Here is an 18416-nt window from a genome sequence, read left to right on the forward strand (position 1 = left end):
ATAACTCTGTGTTTACTAGAGATACGGGGATGTCCTTAGGATATGTTATAGTCCAAATTGTCCCCCATCTAACCATACTAAAAACATTGAGCTACGACAAACAGGGGCCTAGATATTAAGCAAAATGTTCGTCAACTTTGGTATCGTCTCACTTATTTTTATTATGTTACTTATGATTTTTGCACTAAACTTTGGAGGCTCATAACTCTTGTTCTACAAGAGATACTGGGATCTCCTTTGGATATGTTATAGTACTCTTTGCTCCCCATACAAGGATACTTTAAACTTGAGGCTACCTCAATATCGTCGTCAACTTATTTTTTGTCTCACTTATTGTTAGAAGGTTACTTTTGATTTTTGAAAATAAAGTTTGCAGGCTCGTAACTCTGGTTCTACCAGAGATACGGGGATGTAAATAATGTGACCTTGACACAAATGTTCGGATAATTATAAAGGTCTTTGCATGTTCCAAGCAAAAAAAAAAAACTTCGCGGTTTCGAACCTGTGGCCTTCCGGGAGTGTGGCGGATGCGATAACCGTTACACTAAAGATATGTTATTATTTTTAATCGAAAGAACAGGGTCAAGTAATTAAGCAATACGTGAACAAACAAACCCCTCCATAGAAAATGCATTAGACTATATTTTGCAGGCCCATAACTCTGTGTCTACTAGAGATACCGGGATGTCCTTAGGATATGTTATAGTCCAATTTGTCCTTCATCTAAATATACTAAAAACTTTGGGCTACGACAAACAGGGGCCGAGTACTTAAGCAAAACGTATAGAAACAAACCCCCTCCATAGGAAATGAGTTAGACTATACTTTGCAGGCTCGTAACTCTGTTTCTGCTGGAGATACGGGGATGTCCTTTGAGTATTTTATAGTCCAATTTATCCACCATCTAACCATACTAAAAACATTGATCTACGAAAAACAGGGGCCGAGTAATTAAGCTAAACGTAAACAAACAACCCGTCCAAAGGAAATGCATTAGACTATGCTTTGCAGGCCCATAACTCTGTGTTTACTAGAGATACGGGGATGTCCTTAGGATATGTTATAGTCCAAATTGTCCCCCATCTAACCATACCATAAACATTGAGCTACGACAAACAGGGGCCGAGATATTAAGCAAAATGTTCGTCAACTTTGGTATCGTCTCACTTATTTTTATTATGTTACTTATGATTTTTGCACTAAACTTTGGAGGCTCATAACTCTTGTTCTACAAGAGATACTGGGATCTCCTTTGGATATGTTATAGTACTCTTTGCTCCCCATACAAGGATACTTTAAACTTGAGGCTACCTCAATATCGTCGTCAACTTATTTTTTGTCTCACTTATTGTTAGAAGGTTACTTTTGATTTTTGAAAATAAAGTTTGCAGGCTCGTAACTCTGGTTCTACCAGAGATACGGGGATGTAAATAATGTGACCTTGACACAGATGTTCGGATAATTATAAAGGTCTTTGCATGTTCCAAGCAAAAAAAAAAACTTCGCGGTTTCGAACCTGTGGCCTTCCGGGAGTGTGGCGGATGCGATAACCGTTACACTAAAGATATGTTATTATTTTTAATCGAAAGAACAGGGTCAAGTAATTAAGCAATACGTGAACAAACAAACCCCTCCATAGAAAATGCATTAGACTATATTTTGCAGGCCCATAACTCTGTGTCTACTAGAGATACCGGGATGTCCTTAGGATATGTTATAGTCCAATTTGTCCTTCATCTAAATATACTAAAAACTTTGGGCTACGACAAACAGGGGCCGAGTACTTAAGCAAAACGTAAAGAAACAAACCCCCTCCATAGGAAATGAGTTAGACTATACTTTGCAGGCTCGTAACTCTGTTTCTACTGGAGATACGGGGATGTCCTTTGAGTATTTTATAGTCCAATTTGTCCACCATCTAACCATACTAAAAACATTGATCTACGAAAAACAGGGGCCGAGTAATTAAGCTAAACGTAAACAAACAACCCGTCCAAAGGAAATGCATTAGACTATGCTTTGCAGGCCCATAACTCTGTGTTTACTAGAGATACGGGGATGTCCTTAGGATATGTTATAGTCCAAATTGTCCCCCATCTAACCATACTAAAAACATTGAGCTACGACAAACAGGGGCCTAGATATTAAGCAAAATGTTCGTCAACTTTGGTATCGTCTCACTTATTTTTATTATGTTACTTATGATTTTTGCACTAAACTTTGGAGGCTCATAACTCTTGTTCTACAAGAGATACTGGGATCTCCTTTGGATATGTTATAGTACTCTTTGCTCCCCATACAAGGATACTTTAAACTTGAGGCTACCTCAATATCGTCGTCAACTTATTTTTTGTCTCACTTATTGTTAGAAGGTTACTTTTGATTTTTGAAAATAAAGTTTGCAGGCTCGTAACTCTGGTTCTACCAGAGATACGGGGATGTAAATAATGTGACCTTGACACAAATGTTCGGATAATTATAAAGGTCTTTGCATGTTCCAAGCAAAAAAAAAAAGCTTCGCGGTTTCGAGCCTGTGGCCTTCCGGGAGTGAGGCGGATGCGATAACCGCTACACTAAAGATATGTTATTATTTTTAATCGAAAGAACAGGGTCAAGTAATTAAGCAATACGTGAACAAACAAACCCCTCCATAGAAAATGCATTAGACTATACTTTGCAAGGCCCATAACTCTGTGTCTACTAGACATACCGGGATGTCCTTAGGATATGTTATAGTCCAATTTGTCATTCATCTAACCATACTAAAAACTTTGGGCTACGACAAACAGGGGCCGAGTACTTAAGCAAAACGTAAAGAAACAAACCCCCTCCATAGGAAATGAGTTAGACTATACTTTGCAGGCTCGTAACTCTGTTTCTACTGGAGATACGGGGATGTCCTTTGAGTATTTTATAGTCCAATTTGTCCACCATCTAACCATACTAAAAACATTGAGCTACGACAAACAGGGGCCTAGATATTAAGCAAAATGTTCGTCAACTTTGGTATCGTCTCACTTATTTTTATTATGTTACTTATGATTTTTGCACTAAACTTTGGAGGCTCATAACTCTTGTTCTACAAGAGATACTGGGATCTCCTTTGGATATGTTATAGTACTCTTTGCTTCCCATACAAGGATACTTTAAACTTGAGGCTACCTCAATATCGTCGTCAACTTATATTTTGTCTCACTTATTGTTAGAAGGTTACTTTTGATTTTTGAAAATAAACTTTGCAGGCTCGTAACTCTGGTTCTACTGGAGATACGGGGATGTCCTTTGAGTATGTTATAGACCAATTTGTCCCCCATCTAGCCATACTAAGAATTAGGGCTACGACAAACAGTAGTCGAGTAATTAAGCTAATCGTAAACAAACAAACCCCTCCATAGGAAATACATTAGACTAAATTCTGGAGGCTCGTAACTCTGGTTCTACCAGAGATACGGGGATGTAAATAATGTGACCTTGACACAAATGTTCGGATAATTATAAAGGTCTTTGCATGTTCCAAGCAAAAAAAAACTTCGCGGTTTCGAACGTGTGGCCTTCCGAGAGTGAGGCGGATGCGATAACCGCTACACTAAAGATATGTTATTATTTTTAATCGAAAGAACAGGGTCAAGTAATTAAGCAATACGTGAACAAACAAACCCCTCCATAGAAAATGCATTAGACTATACTTTGCAGGCTCGTAACTCTGTTTCTACTGGAGATACGGGGATGTCCTTTGAGTATGTTATAGTCCAATTTGTCCCCCATCTAACCATACTAAAAACATTGAGCTACGACAAACAGGGGCCGAAAAAATTAAGCTAAACGTAAACAAACAACCCCTCCATAGAAAATGCATTAGACTATACTTTGCAAGGCCCATAACTCTGTGTCTACTAGAGATACCGGGATGTCCTTAGGATATGTTATGGTCCAATTTGTCATTCATCTAACCATACTAAAAACTTTGGGCTACGACAAACAGGGGCCGAGTACTTAAGCAAAACGTAAGTGAGACAAAATATAAGTTGACGACGATATTGAGGTAGCCTCAAGTTTAAAGTATCCTTGTATGGGAAGCAAAGAGTACTATAACATATCCAAAGGAGATCCCAGTATCTCTTGTAGAACAAGAGTTATGAGCCTCCAAAGTTTAGTGCAAAAATCATAAGTAACATAATAAAAATAAGTGAGACGATACCAAAGTTGACGAACATTTTGCTTAATATCTAGGCCCCTGTTTGTCGTAGCTCAATGTTTTTAGTATGGTTAGATGGTGGACAAATTGGACTATAAAATACTCAAAGGACATCCCCGTATCTCCAGTAGAAACAGAGTTACGAGCCTGCAAAGTATAGTCTAACTCATTTCCTATGGAGGGGGTTTGTTTCTTTACGTTTTGCTTAAGTACTCGGCCCCTGTTTGTCGTAGCCCAAAGTTTTTAGTATGGTTAGATGAATGACAAATTGGACTATAACATATCCTAAGGACATCCCGGTATGTCTAGTAGACACAGAGTTATGGGCCTTGCAAAGTATAGTCTAATGCATTTTCTATGGAGGGGTTTGTTTGTTCACGTATTGCTTAATTACTTGACCCTGTTCTTTCGATTAAAAATAATAACATATCTTTAGTGTAGCGGTTATCGCATCCGCCTCACTCCCGGAAGGCCACAGGCTCGAAACCGCGAAGCTTTTTTTTTTTGCTTGGAACATGCAAAGACCTTTATAATTATCCGAACATTTGTGTCAAGGTCACATTATTTACATCCCCGTATCTCTGGTAGAACCAGAGTTACGAGCCTGCAAACTTTATTTTCAAAAATCAAAAGTAACCTTCTAACAATAAGTGAGACAAAAAATAAGTTGACGACGATATTGAGGTAGCCTCAAGTTTAAAGTATCCTTGTATGGGGAGCAAAGAGTACTATAACATATCCAAAGGAGATCCCAGTATCTCTTGTAGAACAAGAGTTATGAGCCTCCAAAGTTTAGTGCAAAAATCATAAGTAACATAATAAAAATAAGTGAGACGATACCAAAGTTGACGAACATTTTGCTTAATATCTAGGCCCCTGTTTGTCGTAGCTCAATGTTTTTAGTATGGTTAGATGGGGGACAATTTGGACTATAACATATCCTAAGGACATCCCCGTATCTCTAGTAAACACAGAGTTATGGGCCTGCAAAGCATAGTCTAATGCATTTCCTTTGGACGGGTTGTTTGTTTACGTTTAGCTTAATTACTCGGCCCCTGTTTTTCGTAGATCAATGTTTTTAGTATGGTTAGATGGTGGACAAATTGGACTATAAAATACTCAAAGGACATCCCCGTATCTCCAGTAGAAACAGAGTTACGAGCCTGCAAAGTATAGTCTAACTCATTTCCTATGGAGGGGGTTTGTTTCTTTACGTTTTGCTTAAGTACTCGGCCCCTGTTTGTCGTAGCCCAAAGTTTTTAGTATATTTAGATGAAGGACAAATTGGACTATAACATATCCTAAGGACATCCCGGTATCTCTAGTAGACACAGAGTTATGGGCCTGCAAAATATAGTCTAATGCATTTTCTATGGAGGGGTTTGTTTGTTCACGTATTGCTTAATTACTTGACCCTGTTCTTTCGATTAAAAATAATAACATATCTTTAGTGTAACGGTTATCGCATCCGCCACACTCCCGGAAGGCCACAGGTTCGAAACCGCGAAGTTTTTTTTTTTGCTTGGAACATGCAAAGACCTTTATAATTATCCGAACATCTGTGTCAAGGTCACATTATTTACATCCCCGTATCTCTGGTAGAACCAGAGTTACGAGCCTGCAAACTTTATTTTCAAAAATCAAAAGTAACCTTCTAACAATAAGTGAGACAAAAAATAAGTTGACGACGATATTGAGGTAGCCTCAAGTTTAAAGTATCCTTGTATGGGGAGCAAAGAGTACTATAACATATCCAAAGGAGATCCCAGTATCTCTTGTAGAACAAGAGTTATGAGCCTCCAAAGTTTAGTGCAAAAATCATAAGTAACATAATAAAAATAAGTGAGACGATACCAAAGTTGACGAACATTTTGCTTAATATCTCGGCCCCTGTTTGTCGTAGCTCAATGTTTATGGTATGGTTAGATGGGGGACAATTTGGACTATAACATATCCTAAGGACATCCCCGTATCTCTAGTAAACACAGAGTTATGGGCCTGCAAAGCATAGTCTAATGCATTTCCTTTGGACGGGTTGTTTGTTTACGTTTAGCTTAATTACTCGGCCCCTGTTTTTCGTAGATCAATGTTTTTAGTATGGTTAGATGGTGGATAAATTGGACTATAAAATACTCAAAGGACATCCCCGTATCTCCAGCAGAAACAGAGTTACGAGCCTGCAAAGTATAGTCTAACTCATTTCCTATGGAGGGGGTTTGTTTCTATACGTTTTGCTTAAGTACTCGGCCCCTGTTTGTCGTAGCCCAAAGTTTTTAGTATATTTAGATGAAGGACAAATTGGACTATAACATATCCTAAGGACATCCCGGTATCTCTAGTAGACACAGAGTTATGGGCCTGCAAAATATAGTCTAATGCATTTTCTATGGAGGGGTTTGTTTGTTCACGTATTGCTTAATTACTTGACCCTGTTCTTTCGATTAAAAATAATAACATATCTTTAGTGTAACGGTTATCGCATCCGCCACACTCCCGGAAGGCCACAGGTTCGAAACCGCGAAGTTTTTTTTTTTTGCTTGGAACATGCAAAGACCTTTATAATTATCCGAACATTTGTGTCAAGGTCACATTATTTACATCCCCGTATCTCTGGTAGAACCAGAGTTACGAGCCTGCAAACTTTATTTTCAAAAATCAAAAGTAACCTTCTAACAATAAGTGAGACAAAAAATAAGTTGACGACGATATTGAGGTAGCCTCAAGTTTAAAGTATCCTTGTATGGGGAGCAAAGAGTACTATAACATATCCAAAGGAGATCCCAGTATCTCTTGTAGAACAAGAGTTATGAGCCTCCAAAGTTTAGTGCAAAAATCATAAGTAACATAATAAAAATAAGTGAGACGATACCAAAGTTGACGAACATTTTGCTTAATATCTAGGCCCCTGTTTGTCGTAGCTCAATGTTTTTAGTATGGTTAGATGGGGGACAATTTGGACTATAACATATCCTAAGGACATCCCCGTATCTCTAGTAAACACAGAGTTATGGGCCTGCAAAGCATAGTCTAATGCATTTCCTTTGGACGGGTTGTTTGTTTACGTTTAGCTTAATTCCCTTTTTTTTTTTTTTTTTTTTTTTATGAGGAGGGTACGCGCCCTAGCACCGATGCCAAAGGCATATTGTGCATCCTCGTAATCAGGCCTTGAATAGGCCTGTAGCTGCAGCGTAGCGAAGAATTCGCTCCACCGTGAGAGAGGAGACCCTCGAGGGTTCCAGGGTGTGTGAATCAAAATATTCTAATCTAAGCGAGGCGAAGTAGTCGCACTCGCAAAGTACGTGGGCGGATGTTTCTTCCATCTCCTGACACGACCTACAGAGAGGGTCGTCGGCAAAACCCATCAGATGGAGGTGCCTATTAAGCCGGCAATGCCCGGTCAAAAGACCGGTGGCCAGCCTAATATCCCATCTGCCGAGCGAAATTAGGTCCCTAGCACGAGACCTGCAGGGACCATCGACAAACAACTTTGTCTGTCTCTGGCCCTCCATGCTGTGCCAGAGCTGATTTTGTATGACAGTCAACCTGTCATGCAGACACCGTTTGACGTGCCTGTAAGGGATGGGGACGGCCGGCTCCGGCCCCAAGAGCTTGGCCTCCGCACCCCTTTTCGCAAATCTATCGGCTTGCTCATTGCCATAATAACCGCTATGCCCTGGCACCCAGTACAGCAGAACCCTGTTGCAGGATGCCAGTCGCGCTAGCAGGTCGAGGCAGCTACGCACCAGTTGAGAAGAAATCTGACACTGGTTCAGAGCGTTCAGGGCAGCCTGACTGTCAGAATAAATTCTCACAGTCCGTCCGGTATACCCTTTGTTAATACAGTAATCTGCGCAATAACAGATCGCGGCAATTTCAGCCTGGAACACACTAGCGAAGGTGCCCAGGCAAGCAGAAAAGCCGACCCTTGTGGTTTGACAGTAATAGCCGGCGCCAGCGCCGGAATCAGTCTTGGAGCCATCGGTGAACCAAATGGTTTCACCCCCAGTGCCAAGAGGCAGCAGGTTAGTCCACTCTGCCCGACTGGGGAAGTGGATACTGAATGGCTTAGTGAAATCAAAACTGGTAACGGTTTTGTCAGAGCACATCGTAAGCGACGGCTCAAGTGCGGCGTACTCCCGAAAGAGCTTCGTATGGCTGTAATCCCAAAGTCTTGGAACCCAACAGCCACTAATGTTGAGCCTGTAGGCTCCCATGACAGCCTCCTCCTCAATGAAGAGATGAAGAGGAAGCATGTCAAGGAGCACCTCCAGGGAAGCAGTTGGGGTCGATCTCATGGCCCCCGTAACACCAATGCAGGCAAGCCTTTGAAGCTTGCGCAGGGCAGCCTGCACCGTCTTAAGCCGGACCCTTGTCCACCAGACAAGTGCCCCGTAAGATAGTATGGGTCTGATGATCCCAGTATAGAGCCAGTGTACAGCCTTGGGGTTGAGGCCCCAAGTCTGGCCGACAGAGCTCCTGGTCCTCCAGAAGAGCATCTTGGCCTTCTTAATACACCGATCAAGATGCGGCTTCCATGTGAGTCTACAATCAAAAGTCACCCCCAGGTATTTCACCTCGGAGGACTTTGTCAGGACCTGGCCAAAGAAAGAGATATCATTGAACAGATCCTTAGTATTCTTCCTCGTAAAAGGAACAAGGACAGTTTTATCAGGATTAACGGTGAGGTTAACCGCCTGACACCATTGCTCCACGCTAGAGAGAGCAGATCTCATAAGCGCGGTAACAGTATCCGGGAACTTCCCCGTAAAGACTATCGCTACATCGTCCGCATACCCGAAGCAGCAACAGCCCCCAGCACCCCCGAGCCTCCCCAGGAGCTCGTCCACCACCAGGCACCACAACAGGGGGGAGAGCACTCCACCCTGAGGGCAGCCCCTGCTGGTAGTCACCCCTAGAGAGTCCCCAAGGAGGGACGCCGACACCTCGCGGTCGGTAAGCATGGACTTGATCCAGCGGCCAAGAGTGGCGCTGATGCCAAATCTCTCAACAGCTTCAGTAATAACCGAGCTAGAGACTTTGTCAAAGGCCCCCTCGATATCGAGGAAGACAGCCAGTGAAATTTCCTGAAACTCGAATGCCCTATCCAGGCAATTCGTAAGGCCGTGAAGGGCCGTCTCAGTGGATTTGCCTTTTTGGTAGGCAAATTGTGAAGAAGAGAGAGGAGTTATCGAAAGTACCTCGTCTCTGATGTACCTGTCCACCAACTTCTCCAGAATTTTGAGGAAGAAGGAGGTCAGGCATATGGGTCTAAATGCTTTCGCCTCGAGATAGGAAGCCTTCCCGGGCTTGGGAATAAAGATGACCCTAGAGCGTTTCCAGTCACGAGGTATGTGACCGAGAGCAATGCAAAGTCTGTAGATCTTGCATAGCGGAGAGGCGATGTGGTCTAAGCCCTCCTGCAAAAGCAGAGGGAAGACCCCATCGGGTCCCGGAGACTTGTAGGGCTCAAAACAGTTGACAGCCCACCGAAGCTTGGGAATCGTGACAACCTGTCTGGCTACAAGCCAGTCTTCCCTCTTAGCCCTGTGCAGGACAGGGTAGAGAGAGTCAGGGTTTGTTGGATTAATAAAAGTAGAATCAGGAAAATGGACCTCCAGCATATGCTTGAGAGTCTCAGCCCCAGATTTAGTGTACACACCCTCCCGTAGCTTAATAGCATTAAGTCGATGTGTGCTGTCGTGCGCTAGAATCTTCATGACCCTAGCCGTGGCAGGGACATTGGAGATTTGCTCACAGAAGGTCCGCCAGGAGTCCTTCTTAGCAGCTCTAATGGCCCTGTTGTAGGCGTTAAGGGACTGCCTGTATCCAGCCCAGTCACCCGTGCGCTTGGCTTTGTTAAAGAGCCTGCGCGTGTATTTACGAAGCCGGCTGAGATCCGCGTTCCACCAAGGGACAAGCCTCGAGCGGTTGACGGTCTTAAGTGGGCAGTTCCGGTGGAACGACTCCATGATGGAGCACTGTAAATCACCAGCAGCCCGATCAAGATCCTTAGGTGAAGTAAGTTTAAGAGTGTGACCCCCTCCGTAGCGTAGGATTAGGTCTTCCCTATAGCCGGCCCAATTAGTCCGTTTTGGGTTGCGTATCTCCGTCCCCGCCGGGACAGAAGTAATCGCGACAGTAAAGCAGATGTGCCTATGATCCGACAGAGACGGTTCATTTGACACATGCCAGTTAGACACGGAAGACACGAGGTTTTCTGTGGCTAGCGTGAGGTCAATGACCTCCCTTCTATTAGAAGTAACAAAAGTAGGTTCATTGTTTTGATTAAGAATATAGAGTTTACAACCAACTAAATATTCTAGTAAATCATCACCCCTCTTGTTGCAGTCAGAGCTGCCCCACGTGATGTGATGAGCATTGGCATCGCAGCCAATGATTAGTTTGTCCCCTCTCTTTTCACATTGATTGACCAAATTGATCACCTCAATTGTCGGGAGAGAGTCCGCGTCGTGGGCAAAGTATGCGGAGGCAGCCGTGATAGTCAACTTGGCATGCCCAGTGGCCAGGACTAGATTCACGGCCGCCGTGTCCTGGGATGTGTACAGCGGTAGAGAGATACAACAAAGATCCCTCCGAACCAAAATACACGCCCTAGGTCTAGCAGCAGTTTGGTCATAGAATAATGACCCCGCCGCGTCAAGACCGAGGATTTTGCCATGGCAAATCCACGGTTCTTGTATGAGGGCCAGATCAAGACCCTCTATAGCAAACCTCCTGCAGAGTACCGCAGAGGCCGCCTTACTATGGTGCAAGTTGATTTGAATTGCACGTAGCGTCCCCATGGTCCCTAAGAGAGGGGTTCAGAAGGGACCTAGCTACACCTCATCGGTCCCGAGAGGGCTAATGGCACCTTACAAAAATCTTCTTAAGAACTCTTAAGAAAATTCCTTGGGAAATTTCTTTGGAAATCCTTAAGGCGTTCTTTAGGAAATTGGGGAATATTGGCCTCTTTTTCTTTGGAAATTACTTTGGAAATATCTTTGGAATTTTCTTGGGAAATATCTTTGGAATTTCCTTGCGAAATATCTTTGTAATTTTCTTGGGAAATATCTTTGGAATTTTCTTGGGAAATATCTTTGGAATTTTCTTGGGAAATATCTTTGGAATTTTCTTGGGAAATATCTTTGGAATGTTCTTGGGAAATATCTTTGGAATTTCCTTGGGAAATATCTTTGGAATGTTCTTGGGAAATATCTTTGGAATTTCCTTGGGAAATATCTTTGGATTTTTCTTGGGAAATATCTTTGGAATTTCCTTGGGAAATATCTTTGGAATTTTCTTGGGAAATATCTTTGGAATCTTCAGAGAAAACCAGAGTTACGAGCCTGCAAAGTTTATTTTCAAAAATCAAAAGTAACCTTCTAACAATAAGTGAGACAAAAAATAAGTTGACGACGATATTGAGGTAGCCTCAAGTTTAAAGAATCCTTGTATGGGGAGCAAAGAGTACTATAACATATCCAAAGGAGATCCCAGTATCTCTTGTAGAACAAGAGTTATGAGCCTCCAAAGTTTAGTGCAAAAATCATAAGTAACATAATAAAAATAAGTGAGACGATACCAAAGTTGACGAACATTTTGCTTAATATCTCGGCCAATGTTTGTCGAAGCTCAATGTTTTTAGTATAATTAGATGGGGGACAATTTGGACTATAACATATCCTAAGGACATCCCCGTATCTCTAGTAGACACAGAGTTATGGGCCTGCAAAATATAGTCTACTGCATTTCCTATGGACGGGTTGTTTGTTTACGTTTAGCTTAATTACTCGGCTCCTGTTGGTCGTAGCTCAATAATTTTAGTATGGTTAGATGGGGGACAAATTGGACTATAAAATACTCAAAGGACATCCCTGTATCTCCAGTAGAAACAGAGTTAGGAGCCTGCAAAGTATAGTCTAATGCATTTTCTATGGAGGGGTTTGTTTTTTCACGTATTGCTTAATTACTTGACCCTGTTCTTTCGATTAAAAATAATAACATATCTTTAGTGTAGCGGTTATCGCATCCGCCTCACTCCCGGAAGGCCACAGGTTCGAAACCGCGAAGTTTTTTTTTATAATTATCCGAACATTTGTGTCAAGGTCACATTATTTACATCCCCGTATCTCTGGTAGAACCAGAGTTACGAGCCTCCAGAATTTAGTCTAATGTATTTCCTATGGAGGGGGTTTGTTTGTTTACGATTAGCTTAATTACTCGACTACTGTTTGTCGTAGCCCTAATACTTGGAATGGCTAGATGAAGGACAAATTGGTCTATAACATACTCAAAGGACATCCCCGTATCTCCAGTAGAAACAGAGTTACGAGCTTGCAAAATTTATTTTCAAAAATCAAAAGTAACCTTCTAACAATAAGTGAGACAAAAAATAAGTTGACGACGATATTGCGGTAGCCTCAAGTTTAAAGTATCCTTGTATGGGGAGCAAAGAGTACTATAACATATCCAAAGGAGATCCCAGTATCTCTTGTAGAACAAGAGTTATGAGCCTCCAAAGTTTAGTGCAAAAATCATAAGTAACATAATAAAAATAAGTGAGACGATACCAAAGTTGACGAACATTTTGCTTAATATCTCGGCTCTACGACAAACAGGGGCCGAACCACCAACCTATTGGTTAACAGCCGAACGCGCTAACCATTGCGCCACGGAAGCCCAAAAATTAAATGCTCGTCAGGTATTGTGTAAAAACCTTGACTTTTTACGTCACATCTGAGACCTCACAACACCGTTCCCGGATGGGCTCGAACCACTAACCTATTGGTTAACAGCCGAACGCGCTAACCATTGAGCCACGGAAGCTCAGAAATTAAATGGTTGTCACGTATTGTGGAAAAGTTATGACCTTTTACGCTACATCTGAGACCCCACAACACCTCTCCCGGGTGGGCTCGTACCACCAACCTTTCGATTAACAGCTGATCGCGCTAATCATTGCGCACGGAAGCCCAAAAATTCAATGTTCGACAGGTATTGTGGAAAAACTCTGACATTTTATGTTACATTTGAGACGTCACAACACCGCTCCCGGGAGGGCTCAAACCACCAGTCTTTTGAATAGCAGCTGAACGCGCTAATCATTGCGCCACGGAAGCCCAAAAATTAAATGGTCGTCATGTATTTTGGAAAAACCTTGACTTTTAACGTCACATCTGAGACGTCAATATACCGCTCCCGGATGGGCTCTAACCACCAACCTATTGGTTAACAGCTGAACGCGCTAACCATTGAGCCACGGAAGCTCAGAAATTAAATGGTTGTCACGTATTGTGGAAAAGTTTTGACTTTTTACGCTACATCTGAGACCCCACAACACCTCTCCCGGGTGGGCTCGAACCTTCAACCTTTCGATTAACAGCTGAACGCGCTAATCATTGCGTCACGGAAACCCAAAAATTAAATGTTCGTCAGGTATTGTGGAAAAACTCTGACATTTTACGTTACATCTGAGACCTCACAACACCGCTCCCGGATGGGGTCGAACCACCAACCTATTGGTTAACAGCCGAACGCGCTAACCATTGAGCCACGGAAGCCCAAAGTTAAATGCTCGTCAGGTATTGTGTAAAAAGCTTGACTTTTTACGTCACATCTGAGACCTCACAACACCGCTCCCGGATGGGCTCGAACCACCAACCTATTGGTTAACAGCCGAACGCGCTAACCATTGAGCCACGGAAGCTCAGAAATTAAATGGTTGTCACGTATTGTGGAAAAGTTTTGACTTTTTACGCTATATCTGAGACCCCACAACACCTCTCCCGGGTGGGCTCGAACCTTCAACCTTTCGATTAACAGCTGAACGCGCTAATCATTGCGCCACGGAAGCCCAAAAATTAAATGTTCGTCAGGTATTGTGAAAAACTCTGACATTTTACGTTACATCTGAGACCTCACAACACCGCATCCCGGATGGGCTCGAACCACAAATCTATTGGTTAACAGCCGAACGCGATAACCATTGAGCCACGGAAGCTCAGAAATTAAATGGTTGTCAGGTATTGTGGATATGTTATGACTTATTACGTTATATCTGATACCCTACAACACCTCTCCCGGTTGGCATCGAACCACCAACCTTTCGGTTAACAGCCGAACGAGCTAACCATTGCCCCAAGGAACCCCAAAAATTAAATGTTCGTCAGGTATTGTGGAAAAACCTTGAATTTTTACGTTACATTTGAGATCCCACAACACCGCTCCCGGGTGGGCTCGAACCACCAACCTATTGGTTAACAGCCGAACGCGCTAATCATTGAGCCACGGAAGCTCAGAAATTAAATGGTTGTCACGTGTTGTGGAAAAGTTTTGACTTTTTACGCTACATCTGAGACCCCACAACACCTCTCCCGGGGGGGCTCGTACCACCAACCTTTCGATTAACAGCTGAACGCGCTAACCATTGCGCCACGGAAGCCCAAAAATTCAATGTTCGACAGGTATTGTGGAAAAACTCTGACATTTTATGTTACATTTGAGACGTCACAACACCGCTCCCGGGAGGGCTCAAACCACCAGTTTTTTGAATAGCAGCTGAACGCGATAACCATTGCGCCACGGAAGCTCAGAAATTAAATGGTTGTCACGTATTGTGGAAAAGTTTTGACTTTTTACGCTACATCTGAGACGTCACAACACCGCTCCCGGATGGGCTCGAACCACCAACCTATTGGTTAACAGCCGAACGCGCTAACCATTGAGCCACGGAAGCCCAAAGTTAAATGCTCGTCAGGTATTGTGTAAAAACCTTGACTTTTTACGTCACATCTGAGACCTCACAACACCGCTCCCGGATGGGCTCGAACCACCAACCTATTGGTTAACAGCCGAACGCGCTAACCATTGAGCCACGGAAGCTCAGAAATTAAATGGTTGTCACGTATTGTGGAAAAGTTTTGACTTTTTACGCTACATCTGAGACCCCACAACACCCCTCCCGGGTGGGCTCGAACCTTCAACCTTTCGATTAACAGCTGAACGCGCTAATCATTGCGCCACGGAAGCCCAAAAATTAAATGTTCGTCAGGTATTGTGGAAAAACTCTGACATTTTACGTTACATCTGAGACCTCACAACACCGCTCCCGGATGGGCTCGAACCACCAACCTATTGGTTAACAGCCGAACGCGCTAACCATTGCGCCACGGAAGCCCAAAAATTAAATGGTCGTCAGGTGTTGTGGAAAAAACCTTGACTTTTTACGTCACATCTGAGACGTCACAACACCGCTCCCGGATGGGCTCGAGCCACACACCTAATGGTTAACAGCCGAACGCGCTAACCTTTGAGCCACGGAAGCTCAGAAATTAAATGGTTGTCAGGTATTGTGGATAAGTTATGACTTTTTACGTTACATCTTAGACCCTACAACACCTCTTCCGGTTGGGCTCGAACCACCAACCTTTCGGTTAACAGCCGAACGCGCTAACCATTGCGCCAAGGAAGCCCAAAAATTTAATGGTCGTCAGGTATTGTGGCAAAACTTTGGCTTTCTACGTTACATTTGAGATCCTACACCAACCGCTCCCGGGTGGGCTCGAACCACCAACCTATTGGTTAACAGCCGAACGCGCTAACCATTGAGCCACGGAAGCTCAGAAATTAAATGGTTGTCACGTATTGTGGATAAGTTTTGACTTTTTACGCTACATCTGAGACCCCACAACACCTCTTCCGGGTGCGCTTGAACCACCAGCCTTTCGATTAACAGTTGAACGCGCTAATAATAGCGCCACGGAAGCCCAAAAATTAAATGTTCGTCAGGTATTGTGGAAAAACTCTGACATTTTACGTTACATCTGAGACGTCACAACACCGCTCCCGGATGGGCTCGAACCACCAACCTTTCGGTTAACAGCTGAACGCGCTGACCATTGCGCCACGGAAGCCCAAAAATTAAATGGTCGTCAGTTATTGTGGAAAAATTTTGGCTTTCAACGTTACATTTGAGATCCCAAAACACCGCTCCCGGGTGGGCTCGAACCACCAACCTATTTGTTAGCAGCCGAATTCGCTAACCATTGAGCCACGGAAGCTCAGAATTTAAATGGTCGTCAGGTGTTGTGGAAAAAACCTTGACTTTTTACGTCACATCTGAGACGTCTCAACACCGCTCCCGGATGGGCTCGAACCACACACCTATTGGTTAACAGCCGAACGCGCTAACCTTTGAGCCACGGAAGCTCAGAAATTAAATGGTTGTCAGGTATTGTTGATAAGTTATGACTTTTTACGTTACATCTGAGACCCTACAACACCTCTCCCGGGTGGGCTCGAACCTTCAACCTTTCGATTAACAGCTGAACGCGCTAATCATTGCGCCACGGAAGCCCAAAAATTAAATGTTCGTCAGGTATTGTGGAAAAACTCTGACATTTTACGTTACAACTGAGACCTCACAACACCGCTCCCGGATGGGCTCGAACCACCAACCTATTGGTTAACAGCCGAACGCGCTAACCATTGCGCCACGGAAGCCCAAAATTTAAATGGTCGTCAGATGTTGTGGAAAAAACCTTGACTTTTTACGTCACATCTGAGACGTCACAACACCGCTCCCGGATGGGCTCGAACCACACACCTATTGGTTAACAGCCGAACGCGCTAACCTTTGAGCCACGGAAGCTCAGAAATTAAATGGTTGTCAGGTATTGTAGATAAGTTATGACTTTTTACGTTACATCTGAGACCCTACAACACCTCTTCCGGTTGGGCTCGAACCACCAACCTTTCGGTTAACAGCCGAACGCACTAACAATTGCGCCAAGGAAGCCCAAAAATTTAATGGTCGTCAGGTATTGTGGCAAAACTTTGGCTTTCTACGTTACATTTGAGATCCCACACCACCGCTTCCGGGTGGGCTCGAACCACCAACCTATTGGTTAACAGCCGAACGCGCTAACCATTGAGCCACGAAAGCTCAGAAATTAAATGGTTGTCACGTATTGTGGATAAGTTTTGACTTTTTACGCTACATCTGAGACCCCACAACACCTCTTCCGGGTGGGCTTGAACCACCAGCCTTTCGATTAACAGTTGAACGCGCTAATAATTGCGCCAAGGAAGCCCAAAAATTAAATGTTCGTCGGGTATTGTGGAAAAGCTCTGACATTTTACGTTACATCTGAGACGTCACAACACCGCTCCCGGATGGGCTCGAACCACCAACCTTTCGGTTAACAGCCGAACGCGCTAACCATTGCGCCAAGGAAGCCCAAAAATTAAATGTTCGTCAGGTATTGTGGAAAAACCTTGACTTTTTACGTCACTTCTGAGACCTGACAACACCGCTCCCGGATGGGCTCGAACCACCAACCTATTGGTTAACAGCCGAACGCGCTAACCATTGAGCCACGGAAGCTCAGAAATTAAATGGTCGTCACGTATTGTGGAAAAACTTTGGCTTTCTACGTTACATTTGAGATCCCACAACACCGCTCCCGGATGGGCTCGAACCACCAACCTATTGGTTAACAGCCGAACGCGCTAACCATTGCGCCACGGAAGCACAAAAGCTAAATGCCCGTCAGGTATTGTGCAAAAACCATGACTTTTTACGTCACATCTGAGACCTCACAACACCGCTCCCGGATGGGCTCGAACCACCAACCTATTGGTTAACAGCCGAACGCGCTAACCATTGCGCCACGGAAGCCCAGAAGTTAAATGCTCGTCAGGTATTGTGTAAAAACCTTGACTTTTTACGTCACATCTGAGACCTCACAACACCTCTCCCGGATGGGCTCGAACCACCAACCTATTGGTTAACAGCCGAACGCGCTAACCATTGCGCCACGGAAGCCCAAAAGTTAAATGCTCGTCAGGTATTGTGTAAAAACCTTGACTTTTTACGTCACATCTGAGACCTCACAACACCGCTCCCGGATGGGCTCGAACCACCAACCTATTGGTTAACAGCCGAACGCGCTAACCATTGCGCCACGGAAGCCCAAAAGTTAAACGCTCGTCAGGTTATATGTAAAAACCTTGATTTTTTACGTCACATCTGAGACCTCACAACACCGCTCCCGGATGGGGTCGAACCACCAACCTATTGGTTAACAGCCGAACGCGCTAACCATTGCGCCACGGAAGCCCAAAAGTTAAAGGCTCGTCAGGTATTGTGTAAAAACCTTGACTTTTTACGTCACATCTGAGACCTCACAACACCTATCCCGGATGGGCTCGAACCACCAAC

The sequence above is a fragment of the Phalangium opilio genome, unplaced genomic scaffold (genome assembly GCF_054372755.1).
Source record: "Phalangium opilio isolate 3A_F unplaced genomic scaffold, DU_Popi_V2 ptg000019l_1, whole genome shotgun sequence".
In the NCBI taxonomy this organism is placed as follows: Eukaryota; Metazoa; Arthropoda; class Arachnida; order Opiliones; family Phalangiidae; genus Phalangium; species Phalangium opilio.